Source organism: Ornithorhynchus anatinus, chromosome 2, assembly GCF_004115215.2.
Source record: "Ornithorhynchus anatinus isolate Pmale09 chromosome 2, mOrnAna1.pri.v4, whole genome shotgun sequence".
Lineage (NCBI taxonomy): Eukaryota > Metazoa > Chordata > Mammalia > Monotremata > Ornithorhynchidae > Ornithorhynchus > Ornithorhynchus anatinus.
This window is the reverse complement of record NC_041729.1, coordinates 47,414,188-47,430,570: the sequence shown is the minus strand read 5'-3', so window position 1 is coordinate 47,430,570 and position 16,383 is coordinate 47,414,188. Positions and strand designations below refer to the sequence as shown.

Here is a 16,383-nt window from a genome sequence, read left to right as displayed (position 1 = left end):
GGAATTACAAGGTCATGGGTTCTAATCCTGACTCCACCACTTCTCTGCCGTGTGATCTGGGGTAAGTCACTTTTAACTTCTCTGGGCTTCAATTACCTCATCTGTAAAATGGGAATTAAGATTGTGAGCCCCATCTGGGACAGGGATTTTGTCCAACCTGATTAGATTGTGTCTTCTCTAATGTTTAGAACAGTGGTTGCCACATAGTAACAAATGTAGGGATTGTCTCTGTTGCTGAAATGTACTTTCCAAGCATTTAATTCAGTGTTCTGCAAAGAGTAAGCATTCAATAAATATGATTGAATGAATAAATTAATGAAATGTCATCATTAATACTATATTATTCTTTCCATCCCAACTGTTACCAAGCCATTTCAAGTACTTGTCATATCCAACCTTGACTACTGCATCAGCCTCCTCACTATCTGTAATTCTGAGGGACTCTGGAGACCAAGAAATGTGTTTGTAATTCTGTTGTATTCTCCTAAGAGTTTAGTACAGTGTTCTGCACCCAGTAAGAGCCCCAAATAAATATTGATTGATGACTCTGCACCCAGTACAGTGCTCAATAAATTCCACTGATTGATTTCTTGCTGGCGGTCAGTAATTCCTCTAGACTGTAAGCTTGTGGGCAAGGAAGGTCTTGCTAACCAAGCTCCTAGTACAGTACTTTATGCTCAATAAATACCATTGAATGAATAAATGTGTGATAACAGAGAAGCAGCATGGCTCAGTGGAAAGAGCCCGGGCTTGGAAGTCAGAGGTCATGAGTTTGAATCCCGGATCTGCCACTTGTCAGCTGTGTGACTGTGGGCAAGTCACTTCACTTCTCTGTGCCTCAGTTACCTCATCTGTCAAATGGGGATTAACCGTGAGCCTCACGTGGGACAACCTGATTCCCCTGTATCTCCCCCAGCGCTTAGAACAGTGCTCTGCACATAGTAAGCGCTTAACAAATACCAAGATTATTATAACTTGGGGCCTAGTTGGTGTTGGCGGAGTGCCAGGGTCAATCTACAGGAGAAAGCAGAATGAAGCCACATTGTTCTCTCGGCCTCAAGTGTTTGCCACCCAAGACTTGCCTTGTGCCCACAGTAGGGGCGTAATAATAATAATGATGATGGCATTTAAGAGCTTACTGTGTGCAAAGCACTGCTCTAAGCCCTTGGGAGGATACAAGGTGATCAGGTTGTCCCACGTGGGGCTCAGAGTTTTAATGCCCATTTTACAGATGAGGTCACTGAGGCCCAGAGAAGTGAAGTGACTTGCCTAAAGTCACACTCTTCTAAGCGCCGGGGAGGATACAAAGGGATCAGTTTGTCCCACGTGGGGCTCACAGTCTCCATGCCCATTTTACAGACGAGGTCACTGAGGCCCAGAGAAGTGAAGTGACTCGCCCCAAGTCACACAGCTGACAAGGGGCGGAGCCGGGATTAGAACCCATGACCTCTGATCCCCCAGCCTGGGCTCTTTCCACCGAGCCACGCTGCTTCTCTAGAGAAGCAGAGAGAGAGAGAGAGAGTCTGCCAAGCGTTGCCCCTGGAGGGAGGGCGACCACGCGAAGGACCGTCCTTGCCCAGCCGAGGGCTGGGCTAGGAGGAGGAGGAAGAGGAGGAGGAGGAGGAGGAGCAGCTTTGGGTCGGGACAGGTGCGAGGGCTGCTGCGGACACTCAGTGATCTGCTGGAGGAGGCGGAGTGGAGTGGACTCCTTGTCCCTGTGTGGTGAGCTGGACGACTGCAGGCCACAGGGATGGCAGGCTAGCGCAGGTCCTGGCAGCCGTGGGCCTGGGGGTCTCCTCGCTGCCCGGCAGGTAGGGCTGTCCCCCGGGCAGGGTCGGGCCGGGCCGGGCCGGGCTCCCCGTCGAGGATGGACGGCCGCAAGGGCTTTCCGAGGGGCTTTTCGGAAAGGAGGGAGGGAGGCTGGGGGGGGGGGTGACTGTCTGCTGACAGAGGGACATCGGAATGAGGCTGAGATCCCCGGCCAGGCTGCTACGGTGCTCTTTCGGCTTCCTCCTCTGACTTTCGATGTGAAATGAAGAAAAGGCTTCTCCTATTCTCCCTCCTCCGCCTCCTCCCCCCCTCCCCCCCTTTCCTTCCCTTCCCTCTCCTCCTCTCCTTCCCTCTCCTCCTCTCCTCCCCTCTCCTCCTTTCCTCCCCTTCTCTCTCCCCGTCTCTGCTTCTCTCTCCCCGTCTCTGCTTCTCTCTCCCCGTCTCTGCTTCCCCGCTCCCTTTCTCTTTCCTCTCTCCTTCCGTCTCCTCCTTTCCTCCCCTCTCCGCCTTTCCTCCCCTTCTTCCCTCTCCTCTCTCCCCTTCTTTCCTTCTCTCGCCCTTTCTCTCTTTCCCTCCTCTCCTTCTCTTCCCTCCTCTCCTTCTCTTCCCTCCTCTCCTTCTCTTCCCTCCTCTCCTTCTCTTCCCTCCTCTCCTTCTCTTTCCTTCTCTCCTTCTCTTTCCTTCTCTCCTTCCCTCTCCTCTCCTTCCCTCTCCTCTCCTTCCCTCTCCCCTTCTCCCCCCCCCTTCTGTCTCCCCTCCTTTGTCCCGCCCAACTCCAACTGATAGGGGAGGAGTAGAGAGCCCCCTACAAAGCTAAGGTCACAAAGAGACTTCTGTCTTTGCTTTTCTGGTATTAAGTTAAGAGGAGGCTGTCCTGAGTCCCATAGAACAGTCTCTCGGGGAGCCTACTCCCAGTTGGGCGTTCTGGGTCCCTACTCACCCTCCAGAGTTAATAGCGCACTGGGGGAAGAGCAGGAAATAGTGACTTTCACGGGAAGCCTGCAGGATGAGATTAGGGTAGAAAGGAAGACTTTCTGGGGTGGTGAAGGATAGCACCTACCTCGTGCTTCTTAATTGAAAATAGTCTTTTGCTCAGCAGTGTTGGTGCAAACCACTGAGTGCTCTGACACAGAGAAAGCAGTTTTGAAACTGTCTGAGATAACTCAGGAGGCATGTTGTCTATAAATTACTCTGATGTTTATTTATTCTGACTGTGCAGAGAACTGTACTAAGAGTTTGGGAGAGTACAATTCAGTAGAGTTGGTAGACTCTATCCCTGCCCTTTGGAGCTTATAATCGAGTCTGGGAGACAGGTATTAAAATACATTACAAATATGGGAAGCAGCAAAATACAAGAATATGAATATAAGTGCTCTGGATCTGGGGTGAGTACCAAATTGCTTAGGAGGTAATGACTCGAGCACATCATTTTATTCATTTGACTTGGTTGATCCTGTTGCTTGTCTGTGAATACTTTGCTCACAACACTGTTTAGATGTTTTAATTGCAAACCCTAAGAAATCAGGAGCTGTGTTTTTCTCATTTTTTCATTCAACCAGCGATTGTAGCTGTAGCAATGTTATTTATTCATTCATTCATATTTATTGAGTGCTTAGTGTGTGCGGAACAAGGTACTAATAAGTCGTCGGGGGAGTACAATATAACAATAAGCAGACACACTCCCTGCCCACAGAGAGCTTACGGTAATCATCATCGCCCCTTCAGGAGCCCTCGACCCCAAGGAATGGGTGAGGAGCAGTGTGGCCTAGTGGGTAGAGACTGGCCCTGGGAGTCAGAAGGACCTGGGTTCTCATCCCTCCTCTGCCACCTATCTGCTGGATGACCCTGGGTGAGTCACTGTACTTCTCTGGGCCTCAGTGCCCTCATCTGAAAAATGGGGATGAAGACTGTGAGCCCTAAGTGGGACAGGGACTATATCCAATCTGATTAGCTTATATCTACCCCAGCGCTTAGTACAGTGCCTGACACATAGTAAACACATGAATGCCAAAAAACGTAGTTAGGGAGGCTTAGGCCGTTGTGCCCAACGTCGTCCAGCCAGCGGCTCACACACCCGCTTCTGTCCCAACCCACCTTCAACCCACTCACCTGCCTCAGCCTCACTCATGTTCTCTGCCCCAGAACTGGCTCCAAGTTCCAAGTAGCAGGCGAATCTCATGCAGTGCCGTAAGCCCTTACTGGGTTCAGAGCACTAAACTAAGCTCCAGAAATGAACACGCAGGTGCTAAATAGACAAAGATTCTGCCCTTGTCACTACTTCATTTTAAGATGGTGAAAATAATCATAATTGTGATATTTAGAACTTACCAAATGCCAAGCACTGTGCCGCCAATGTTTATCCAACCCTCTCTGCGTCAAGCAGAGACTCCTCGCTGTGAGATTCTAGGCACTCAGTTCACTCCCCCTTACGTATCCTTTCCTCTTGCGCTACAACCAAGCCAACACACTTCTCTCTTCTAATACCAACCTACTTCTGTCTCTCGCTCTCATCTCACTTGCCATCCATCCCTTTCTCAAGCCCTTCCTCTAACCTTAACTCGCTTCCCATCCATATTTGACAGATCAGCATCCTCCCCATCTTCAAAGCCCATTGAAATCATATCTCCTATGGAAAGCCTTCCTGGATTGCGTGGCTCAGTGGAAAGAGCCCGGGCTTTGGAGTCAGAGGTCATGGGTTCGAATCCTGCTCTGCCACTTGTCAGTTGTGTGACTGTGGGTGAGTCACTTAACTTCTCTGTGCCTCAGTTACCTCATTTGTAAAATGGGGATTAAGACTGTGAGCCCCACATGGGTCAACCTGATTCTCCTATGTCTACCCCAGCGCTTAGAACAGTGCTCTGCACATAGTAAACACTTAACAAATACCAACATTATTATTATTATTATTATTGTTAAGCAATTTTACCTCCCTCCCCGATTTTTCCTCCCTATCGTCTCCCCGACCCCCTAAGTACGTGAGCACCATCCCTACCCCTATACTTATCACATGTCCATATCCTTGTATTCCTTGCTTCCCTTCCTTATCTGTAATTTATTTTAATGTCGGCCCCCCCCATTAGACTATAAGCTCCTTGAGGGTGGAGATCATATTTACCAACTGTACTGCACTCTCTCTCAAGTGCTTAGTAAAATGCTCTGCATAAAGTAAACACTCAGTAAATATCATTGATTTCTAAATGCTGGAGTCGAAAAAATATAACCAAATCAGTCCATGCTAGCAGTCTTAAGGAGGTGAGAGAACAGGAATTTTACAGATGAGGAGAGGGCTAAGTGACTTGTCCAAGGTCACACAGCAGACAAATATAGAAAGGGATATAAATGTAGGTGGATTTTTCTGAAGATCAAAAGGTGTCAGCAGTTGTCAACATTCTCAGGTTTGAGTTTAAACTTGCTGTTTTCCTTCCTCTCAATCTTCCCTACACATTTCATCTCCTTCTGGACTCTCCCATCTCCAACCTGAGCCCTTCTTCTTGACAAGAACTCTCCCCCCCTTGAAATCCACCTGAGCACAGCTTTTCACCCATCATCAAAGCCCTTTTGAAATCCTTCCTCCCCAGGAGGCTTTCGGTTGTTAATTTGTCTTCTTCCTAGGTCGTAGCTTCCCAACTACCATCTCAGCATTTATAATAATAATATCGTGTTTGTTAAGCACTTACTATGTGCCAGGCACTGTACTAAGGACTGGGGTGGACACAAGCAAATCAGGTTGGACACAGTCTCTGTCCCACATGGGGTTCACAGCCTCAATCCCCATTTTACAGAGGAGGTAACTGAGGCCCAGAGAAGTTAAGTGACTTGCCCAAAGTCACACAGCAGACAAGTGGAGGAGCCAGGATTAGAACCCACTTTCTGTGACTCCCAAGCTCTTGCCACTAGGCCATGCTAGAATCCATGACCTTCTGACTCCCACTCCCCTGCTTTATCCACTACATCATGCTGCTTAATGCCCTTTGTGCTTTTGTACATATCGATTTATATGCTCTACTACTTAAGCCCCTCCTTCTATCTGTATTTGATGTCTGGCTCCTCCCTTAGAATGTAAGGTCCTGGAGGGTGAGAATCATATCTTTGATCATTATTGTACTCAAACAAGCATTTAGTACAGTGTTCAGTGCTCGATCTCAATAGAAGCTCAATAGAATACTCAGTACTCAATAGGAATACTGTTGATTGATTTGACAATCAGTGCCTCTAGCTGCAAAATGAAGTTAAAAGTTCCAAAGTGTGATTCTCATCTTGTGTCTATTCTTTTGTGCTTGTCTGGTGTGATTCGTTCTAATTAGAAGAAAATTAGAAAGGGGTCAACAACTCTAAGAGGGGTCATTCCATCTGCGTTTTGTAATTCTGTAATTTGAGAGCAAAATCTATAGGTCTCAAGATTCTGTCCTGAAAGTGTTTAGCCACCAGTGCAGTTTACCCGCTATGGAGAGTGAGGTTTTAAAGGGCCATCCCCACCCCAGAGCCATGCTTCAAAAGTCCATTCTGGAAACTGAAATTTTCCCCCAAGGATAAAAGAAAGGTAACTTCCTTGTTCAAACAGCCCAGTGCAGAATGTACTTGGGAACTTTGTCTTAAATGCCTTGGCCTCTGCTGCAAGAGCATTTCAGGACTTTTTGTTGGGGGAGGATAGCGGGGGGACGGACTCAAAATATCTGTTTTAATTCAGGAAGAAAGTGGGAAATTTTGGCCTGTGACAGTTTGTTCTTTTCTGAGACACTCACATGGGAAAAAAACTGAAGGTAGATTTGGCTAGAGGATATACATCTGGATAGGAAGGAGATTAGCAAATTCTGGGTAGAGCCGGGTTATCTGATTGGAATTACGAGGCCTTTAGATAAATAGCCAAGTAAACATTTCTGGGGTACAGTTAGAGTAAGCCAGGGTTTCTGACTCAGAAACAGTAGAGAAGAAAGTGATCAGTAAATGGGTTGTAATTACAGGGAAGTAACTCCGGGAGAAAAAGGCATGGTGGATGGTGGCTGTGAGGAGCATAGTTCTATCTTCCTGGGGAGGTTGGAGCCAAGAGAATCCACCTGGAAAATATCTTTTCAGCCTAAGAGACTGCACACAGTAAACACTCAATAAGTAAATGCCATTGATTGAACAACAGGAAGGAGGTTGGGAAAATAAGGTCCCCGGGAAGGAGGTGAACAGGAAAAAGGGTTATTGCCACAGGGAGATGGTTGACAGTGAAAGTGAGAGAAGTGTGGGGTGAATGGAATGCGTACAGGTGCACTGAAGGGAGAGATGATATATTGTTTGTTTTTGGATTTTCCAGAAGTAAATGTTATTTGAAACCAGCTGATCTGGGCAGGATGACTTCTAGTTTATCTGATCCTTCTTATTAGGCAACAAAATAAGGAAGCACGGCAAGCCTAATCCTCTTCCATATCTGGCCAAATGAACTCGATCTCTACAGTTCTGTAAGCAGAAAAAACTTTCCTTTTTCTATGTTTTAGGGATTAAGACTTTATAATCCACAGCGAGAGCCTAGGAATCTCTCAGGGTGTCCAGAGCATTGTCCTTTGGGAATGGTAGTTAGCGAGACTTTAACGTCAAACGATTTTAAAACAGGTAGTACAGATTCCTTATCCAACAGCATAGAATTGAAATGAGACATCTGTTGAATGGCACATCTAGGGAGATTGCAAGTCATTTTTGTCACCCAGGTGCTTTTTAAACAAGACTTGGTGGGAGAAACTCATGTAAAGTTGGGGAGAAAAAGAACAGGAAGTTAGCTCCCCTGAGAAGTGGCTGGGTGAAACAAACCCTGTGTGTACCCAGTTGAACAAACATCACTGACTGTTGGGCAGCATGTCAGTGTTGTAAAATCTTGTAAAATAGCTTTTTTTGCCTAGAAACTGAGACAAACACAATTTCTTAGTATTTGTATGATCCTTGAGGATGTTACACAGTTATTTTCTCCCTTAGCCATTTCCCTGCCTTTTAGAAGGGATTTGTATTATACCCTCCCAAGCATGAAGTACAGTGCTCTGCACATAGTAAGCGCTCAATAAATAATAATAATACTTATGTTATTTAAGTTCTTACTGTTTTGCCAGACACCATACAAATACCACTGATAGATTTATTTTCATACTTACCTGCCCTAAATTCTGGGGATGTATTGTAATTTGCTTAACAAGTTTTCTGGGCACTCATTGGCAAACTGTGCTCTTCTGGGCTCTCCCACAACTGGAGCAGGTGAAAGAGGACCCTTGTGAGGGAAATATAGGTTATTTTGCCACCCAAAAGGCACCAAGCTCATCACAGCCCCTTAATTTTCTAATTGTAATGTTTGAAATAATTAGAAAAATGTTTATTACCCCAAGGGCTTACCAGAAAATTAACACGGTACATTGTCTCGCCTTTCAGTGAAGGAATTAATGTTGAAGCAGATAGAATTATCATCACTGAGGATGAGACAGCTTCTCCTGTCGTTGTTTAGTCAACTTTACTATGCTTCATTTTTTTCCTTCAGTTTTATTTTTAAGAAAAGACATTTTCTCATGCCCGGGGCTGCTCCACTCTAGAGTCGCGCTTGCTCCTGGGCCATCCCAGGACTATAAAGGATGCCATCCGTAGTCTAGACTGTAAGGTCGTCTTGGGCGGGGAACGTGTCTACCAACCCTGTTGTGTTGTACTCTCCCAAGGTCTTAGTATAGTGCTCTGTGCACAGTCAGTGCCCAGTTGATTGATGGGTCCCTGTGTCGCAATGCGCTTCAATCAGGCAGTGGTCTTGTGGTCTTGTGGAGACAGCACAGGACTGGGAGTCAAGAGAACTGGGTTCTAATCCTGACTCTGCCAATTGCTTGTTGTGTGACTTTGGGTAAGTCACTTAACTTCTCTGTGCCTCAATCTCCTCATCTGTAAATGGGGATTAAATATCTGTTCTCCTTCCCCATTAGACAGTAAGCTTTGTGTGGATCAGGGATTGGGTCTGACCTGATTACCTTTGTCCCACACATAGCATGTAGTAAGGGCTTAACAAATAACCATAATTTTTAAAATTATTATTTAGTGCTTACTAAGTGCAGAACTTGGGAGAATGCATAATTAATTGTATTTATTGAGTGCTTATTGTGTGGTTGGGATGGTACAAAATAATAATAATGATGGTATTTGATAAGCACTTACTATGTGTCAGGCACTGTACTAAGCACTGGGGTGGATTCAAGCAAATCAGGTTGGACACAATCCCTCTCCCTCATGGGGCTCACAGTCTCAATCCCCATTTTGCAGATGAGGTAACTAAGGCCCAGAGCAGTGAAGTGACTTACCCAAGGTCACACAGCAAGCAAGTGGCAGAGTTGGGATTAGAACCCATGACCTACTGACTATCCACTACACAATTGGTAGACACATTCTCTAATGAGTAAGTAGACATGATTCCTTCCCCTAGGGACGCTTGTGTAGTCTGTAGGGCATAGACTGCTATTCAAAAAAACACGTACAGGCACTGTGTATGAATAGAAAAATTTTTAGATTGCTTTTTCTTTTCCTTCTGAAAATTGCCACCTCAAAAAATTTTGCCACCTTAGGCCAAGGCCTGTTGAGAAATCCTGCCCCGATGATGATGCCCTCTGGTTCAGTGGATTTATTTTGTCCCAAGAAGTCATTTCAGGACAGCAATTGTTCCCTGTTTCCTGAGTGGACTCAGGAACAGGCAGTACCTGATTGTCTCTCCCAAGATTAATCTGTTAATCTCTCTGTTGGTTAGTGGAGCAGTCAGAGAGAAGCTCCTGGGAGGAGATGGTCCTGGAGGATTAGGGCAGCAGTCTGAGGAGGGTAAGATTAATTTATTTTTTCCATTTTTGTAAGCTGTGGGACTTAGTGGAGAGATAGTAATTAATAATAATAATAATAATAATAATAATGGTATTTAAGTGCTTCCTATGTGCCAGGCACTGTACTAAGCACTGGGTGGGAATACAAGCAAATTGGGTTGGACACAGTCCCTGTCCCACATAGGGCTCACAGTCTTAATCCCCATTTTACAGATAAGGTAATTGAGGCACAGAGAAGTGAAATGATTTGCCCAAGGTCACACAGCAGGCAAGTGGTGGAGCCGAGATTAGAGCCCATGCCCTTTTGACTCCCAGACCCATGCTCTATTCATTCATTCATTCAATAGTATTTATTGAGCGCTTACTATGTGCAGAGCACTGTACTAAGCGCTTGGGATGAACAAGTCGGCAACAGATAGAGACAGTCCCTGCCGTTTGACGGGCTTACAGTCTAATCGGGGGAGACGGACGGACAAGAACAATGGCAATAAATAGAGTCGAGGGGAAGAACATCTCGTAAAAACCGATGGCAACTAAATAGAATCGAGGCGATGTACAATTCATTAACAAAATAAATAGGGTAACGAAAATATATACAGTCGAGCGGACGAGTACAGTGCTGTGGGGATGGGAAGGGAGAGGTGGAGGAGCAGAGGGAAAAGGGGAAAAAGAGGGTTTAGCTGCGGAGAGGTAAAGGGGGGGTGGCAGAGGGAGTAGAGGGAGAAGAGGAGCTCAGTCTGGGAGAAGAGGAGCTCATGCTCTATCCACTATGCCACACTGGACTGGGAATTGGGAGAGCCAGGTTCTAATTCTGATTTCAATTTGACTGCTGGATGACCTTGGGCAAGTGACTTAATAAGTAATCTCTGCCTCAATTGGCTCATTTGTAAAATGGATTAAATACCTGTTATCTCTCCTTTTTACACAGTGGACTCTATATGAGACAGGAATTGTGCCTGGCCTGATTATCTTGTATCTACCCCAGTGCTGACCATAGTGTAAGCAGTTAATATCACAATTATTATAATCATAATTATTTTATATGCATCCTTTGCCTGAATCAAGCTCTGGGGTAGATACAGCATAATCGAGTAGGACACAGTCCGCGTATGACATGGGGCGCACAGCCTAAAGGGGAAGGAGGACAGATATCTTACTCCCAGGGAAGCAGCATGGCTCAGTAGAAAGAGCCCGAGCTTGGGAGTCAGAGGTCATGGATTCGAATCCCAGATCCGCCACTTGTCAGCTGTGTGACTGTGGGCAAGTCACTTAACTTCTCTGGGCCTCAGTTCCCTCATCTGTAAAATGGGGATTAACTGTGAGCCACACGTGGGACAAGTTGATTAACCTGTATCTACCTCAGTGCTTAGAACAGTGCTCTGCACATAGTAAGCACTTAACAAATACCAGCATTATTATTTTAAAGAGGAGGAAACTGAGGCACAGAAAAGTTAAAGGATTTACCCAAGGGCACAGAGCAGGCAAGTGGTAGAATCATTCATTCAACCATATTTATTGAGTGCTTTCTGTGTGTAAAGCACTCTACTAAGCGCTTAATCAGAATTAGACCCCAGGTCCTCTGACTCCCAAGCCCATGTTCTTTCCACTAGGCCATGCTCAACCTGTCTAATTTCAATAATAATATTAATAATAATTATGGCATTTGTTAAGCTCTTACTATTTGTCAAGCACTGTTCTAAGCACTAGGGTAGATACAAACTAATCAGGTCGGGCACAGTCCCTATCTCACATGGGGCTCACAGTGTTAATCCCCATTTTACAGATGAGGAATTGAGGCATAGACAAGTGAAGTGACTTACCTAAAGTCACACAGCAGACAAGTGGTAGATCGGGGGTTAGAACCCATGAACGTCGGACTCCCAAGCCCGTGCTCTATCCACTATGCCATGCTGTTTCAGTCTTTTTTGTGCTGCTGATGACATTTGAGTTGGCCCCATCCTCCCACCAGCTTCTCTTTACTTAGAAACTAATTTCCAGTGGGTCTCTGGTGATCTTCTAACCCCTTTAGAGTTGTTAGAGTTTATTGCCTCCCTAATCTCTGCCCTGCCCAGTCCTGGGCACCGGGGAGCCTCCTTTTAGGTGAAAACTGTTCATCATCTTCTTGCCTTCTTTCCATCCTATCTACTGAACTCCTACAACCCTGACCCTCCCCTACCTGCTCTCTCAGAAGGAAGAAAAGGATGCCTGTTTTACTGCAACTTGCTGGTTTCCAGGTTTGCTGGTTCCAGACTGATGCCAGAATCAACATTTACAAAATAAACTAATCAGCTTGGGGGTGTGATTCAACAACTTGATTTTCAATAAGGCCCCAAAATGAATGAACAGCAAATACATCAATCCTCACAAGAAGAGTAAATAGAAGGGCGAGTTTCCTTGTTGTGCAAAGTTATTTGCAGTCAGTTTAGCACTGTCAAGCACCACCCCCTTACTCCCCTCCCCCCCAACCCCTCTACCCTAAGTAAATGTTATTTTTTTCCTGATCAGGGAATCTGAAATGGCTGTCAGAGCTTTTTTCCATTTTATCTTTCTCCACCCCACTCTCCACAGATAGATTACTAATAAAGTGTGAGATCTGGAGTTCCAATAGAAGTGAACTATGCTCGTTTTGAATTTATGAAAACCTATATGGCTGCTGGAGATAATGCGTTTTTTCCAAAATGACTTAGCTGCTGTTCTCTTGGCTTTTCTCTCCTTCCTTTGCTTTCTCATCCTCACTCCCTGTCCCACTCCTCCTCCTCCGCCTCCTCTAAGAATGATCCCAGTTTTCTAACTTGAATAAATGCCTATACCTGCATGAAGCAGAATATTCTTTTCAATTCCTCAATGGGGTATGGGGCAAGATTGTCATGGATGCGGATTCAGAGATGAAATTTTAAAGGAAAAAAAAAACAAACCCTGTCATCCATCCAATTTCAGGTGGATGGTTTTTGTTGGTTCTTGGCTAAATTGCAAATAAAATTAAAGTACTGGGAACAAATAATAACTGTATTTAAACACTTACTATGTGCCCAACATGGTAGTAAGCACTGGGGTAATCAGGTCCCACATGGGACTCACATTCTAAGTAGGAGGGAGTGAAGGTTTATGATCACAATTATAAATAATTATAATTATAAATAAATATTATTATTATTATTATTATTACAATTTTGCAGATGAGGGAATTGAGGCACAGAGAAGTGAAGTGATTTGCTCAGCATCACACAGCAGGTAAATGAAGGGGCCCGGACTAGAACCCAGAGCTTCTGACTCCCAGACCTTTGCTCTTTCCACTAGTATATGCTACAACTGGTGAACGTGATTGATTTCGTAAGGCCTTTAAAACAATAATAATAAAAATAATGGTATTTGTTAAGCACTTACTATGTGCCAAGTACTGTTTTAAGCGGTGGGGGGGGATACAAGGTAATCAGGTTGTCCCACATGGGGCTCACAGCCTTAATCCCCATTTTACACATGAGGTAACTGAGGCAAAGAGTAGTTAAGTGACTTGCCCAAAGTCACACAGGGGACAAGTGGTGGAGCAGGGATTAGAACCCACAACCATTGACTCCCAAGCCTGTGCTCTTTCCACTAACCCACGCTGCTTCTCTAATGTAAGTTCTGTGACACATTTTCTCTATCACCGTGGATGGCACGACCATCCTTCCCGTCTCTCAGGCCCGCAATCTCGGTGTCATCCTTGACTCGTCCCTCTCGTTCACCCCACACATCCTATCCGTTACCGAGACCTGCCGGTTTCACCTCTACGATATCGCCAAGATCCGCCCTTTCCTCTCCAGCCAAATGGCTACCTTACTGTTACGGGCTCTCGTTATATCCCGGCTAGACTACCGTGTCAGCCTTCTCTCTGACCTCCCTTCCTCCTCTCTCGCCCCGCTCCGGTCTATCCTTCACTCCGCTGCCCGGCTCGTCTTCCCGCAGAAACGATCTGGGCGTGTCACTCCCCTTCTTAAACAACTCCAGTGGTTGCCTATCGACCTCCGATCCAAACAAAAACTCCTCACTCTAGGCTTCAAGGCTCTCCATCACCTTGCCCCTTCCTACCTCTCCTCCCTTCTCTCTTTCTACCGCCCACCCCGCACGCTCCGCTCCTCCGCCGCCCACCTCCTCACCGTCCCTCGGTCTCGCCCATCCCGCCGTCGACACCCGGGTCACGTCCTCCCGCGGTCCCGGAACGCCCTCCCTCCTCACCTCCGCCAAACTGATTCTCTTTCCCTCTTCAAAACCCTACTTAAAAATCACCTCCTCCAAGAGGCCTTCCCAGACTGAGCTCCTCTTCCCCCTCTACTCCCTCTGCCATCCCCCCTTTACCTCTCCGCAGCTAAAGCCTCATTTTCCCCTTTTCCCTCTGCTCCTCCACCTCTCCCTTCCCATCCCCACAGCACCGTACTCGTCCGCTCAACTGTATATATTTTCGTTACCCTATTTATTTTGTTAATGAATTGTACATCGCCTCGATTCTATTTAGTTGCCATTGTTTTTACGAGATGTTCTTCCCCTTGACTGTGTTTATTGCCATTGTTCTCGTCTGTCCGTCTCCCCCGATTAGACTGTAAGCCCGTCAAACGGCAGGGACTGTCTCTATCTGTTGCCGACTTGTTCATCCCAAGCGCTTAGTACAGTGCTCTGCACATAGTAAGCGCTCAATAAATACTATTGAATGAATGAATGAATGAATGTTCACATGACCTAGTGGAGAGAGCACTGGCAGTCAGGGGACCCAGGTTGTAGCCCCGGCTCTACCCCTAAACTGCTGGGGGGCCTTGGCAAGTCACTTGACTTCTCTTTGCCTCAGTTTCCTCATCTGTATAATGTAAAGTAATTCTTTTCTCTTTTTCTCTCCCTTAGACTGTGAGTAGGCACATGGACCACTGTTTCCACTGGGATCATTTTCTATCTATCCCAGCACTTAGTACACCGCTAAGTACATAGTAAGCCTTTAAAGACTATCAGCACCATTACTAATAATAATGATGAGTGATAATAATCTATGTTTTCCTCATGCAGAATTGGCCAAACATTCAGCCATTACCTAGTAGAAAGAGCATAGGCCTGGGAGTCAGAGGTTGTGGGTTCTAATTCTGGCTCTGCCACATGACTGCTGTGTGACCTTGGGCAAATCACTTAACTTCTCTGTGTCTCAGTTACTTCATCTGTAAAATGGGGATTGAGACTGTGACCCCCTTGTGGGACAAGGACTGTGTCCTACTCTATTTGCTTGTATCTTCCGCAAGGCTTAGAGCAGTGCTTGGCACATAGTAAGCACTTACCAAAGTTATTATTTTTACCTTCTGGTGTATCTGTTGCCTTTCAGTCTCAGAGATATAATGACCTTCAGAAAACTGGGATGGTTTGCAGGGTAACTAAAGGGAATTCAATCAATCAATCAGTGGTATTTACTGAGCACTTACGGGGTGCAGAGCATTGTAATAAGCACTTGGGAGAGTGCAACAAAGTTGGTAGACACATTTCCTGCCCACAGTAAGCTTAAAGTCTAGGGGTGGAGACAGATACTATAAATAAATAATTTATAATATATAACTCATAGATATGTACATAAGTGCTGTGGGCCAAATACCAAATGCCCAAAGGTCACAGATCCAAATGCATAGATGGTGCAGAAGGGAGAATGAGCCAGGAAAAAGAGGATTTAATTGGGGAAGGTCTCTTGGAGGAGATATGACTTTAATAAGGCTTTGAAGGTGGTGAGAGTGATGGTCTAATGTGTATGGAGGGGGAAGAAATCCCAGGACAGAAGGAGGATGAGGGGAATTCTCTGGAAATATAGAAGCAGCAGTATAGAAGGCCCATACTCCCATGGGCCTCGGAGTCAGAGGACCTGGATTCTAATCCTTGCTCGGCCACCTGTCTGTTCTGTGTGACTTCAGGCAAGTCACTTAACTTCTCTGTGCCTCAGTTACCTCATCTGTAAAATGGGGATTAAGACTGTGAACTCTATTTGGGACAGGGGCTGCATCCAACCTGCTTAACTTGTATCTATCTCAGCACTTAGTACAATGACTGGTACATAGTAAGCATTTAAATATAACAAATATATATATATATATGTACATATATATGTATTTATACTAAGCACTCCCAGCCCATAAGAGAGCAGCAAATCTAAATCATTAGAGTCGGTGGCTCAGGTCTGATATCCATCGGGGATCCCAGAATCCCTAGTACCACAGATTCTAATCAGTCAGCATCTCTCCCTCTTCCCCACTCCAATCTCTCTTTTTAGAAGTTGCTGCTCGTTACCGTCAAGGCTCTCCACCAGCTGTCTATCTCCTACTTACTGATGCATCTATTACCTGTTCTTTTCACCTGTTTCACCCCAGTTTGTACTCTTGGCTCTTCCCAAGGCAACCTTCTTCCCGGACACTCCCACCTCCGACCTCTTGTTCACCCCTCTCCCCCGATTGGAAAACCCCCTTTACCTCTACGGGATGCCAACTCTCTGACCTCAAAGCTTGTGGGAATCCGTCTCCTCTAGGAGGCCTTCCTCGGCAAATTCCAACCACCTCTCCCTCGCCTCAGTTATCCCAACCGTCACCCTTTGCTCTTTATTCTATATTGATTTACTTATAGTCAGACTGAGATTACAGCCTAACAATGAGTTAAGAAAAGCTCAGGCTGCGGGATGCATACCCTGACTCAAGCTACACATAAGTTCACAACATTTTTGGCCAACTTTGTATCATGTATTAGTACCATAGAGGCATGTCACAGGAAGCCGTCCATAATTTCTCAGCGAGGTTCTAGTCGCAACACATAGCAT

At 45.7% G+C, this 16,383-nt stretch overlaps 1 protein-coding gene across 2 annotated transcripts in view; it reads left to right on the top strand.

The window, feature by feature from the left end:
- The first annotated feature begins 1,614 nt into the window (after positions 1-1,614).
- TMC5 (transmembrane channel like 5) overlaps positions 1,615-16,383 on the top strand; it is a 58,385-nt gene continuing 43,616 nt past the window's right edge. Inside the window, exon 1 of one of the 2 annotated variants that reach the window (XM_029057590.2) lies at positions 1,615-1,811. The gene's annotated coding sequence lies outside the window, so the exon portion shown is untranslated. Of the gene's footprint in view, positions 1,812-9,513; positions 9,580-16,383 lie in introns of those variants that run through there. The other variant, XM_029057587.2, reaches the window with a different exon arrangement.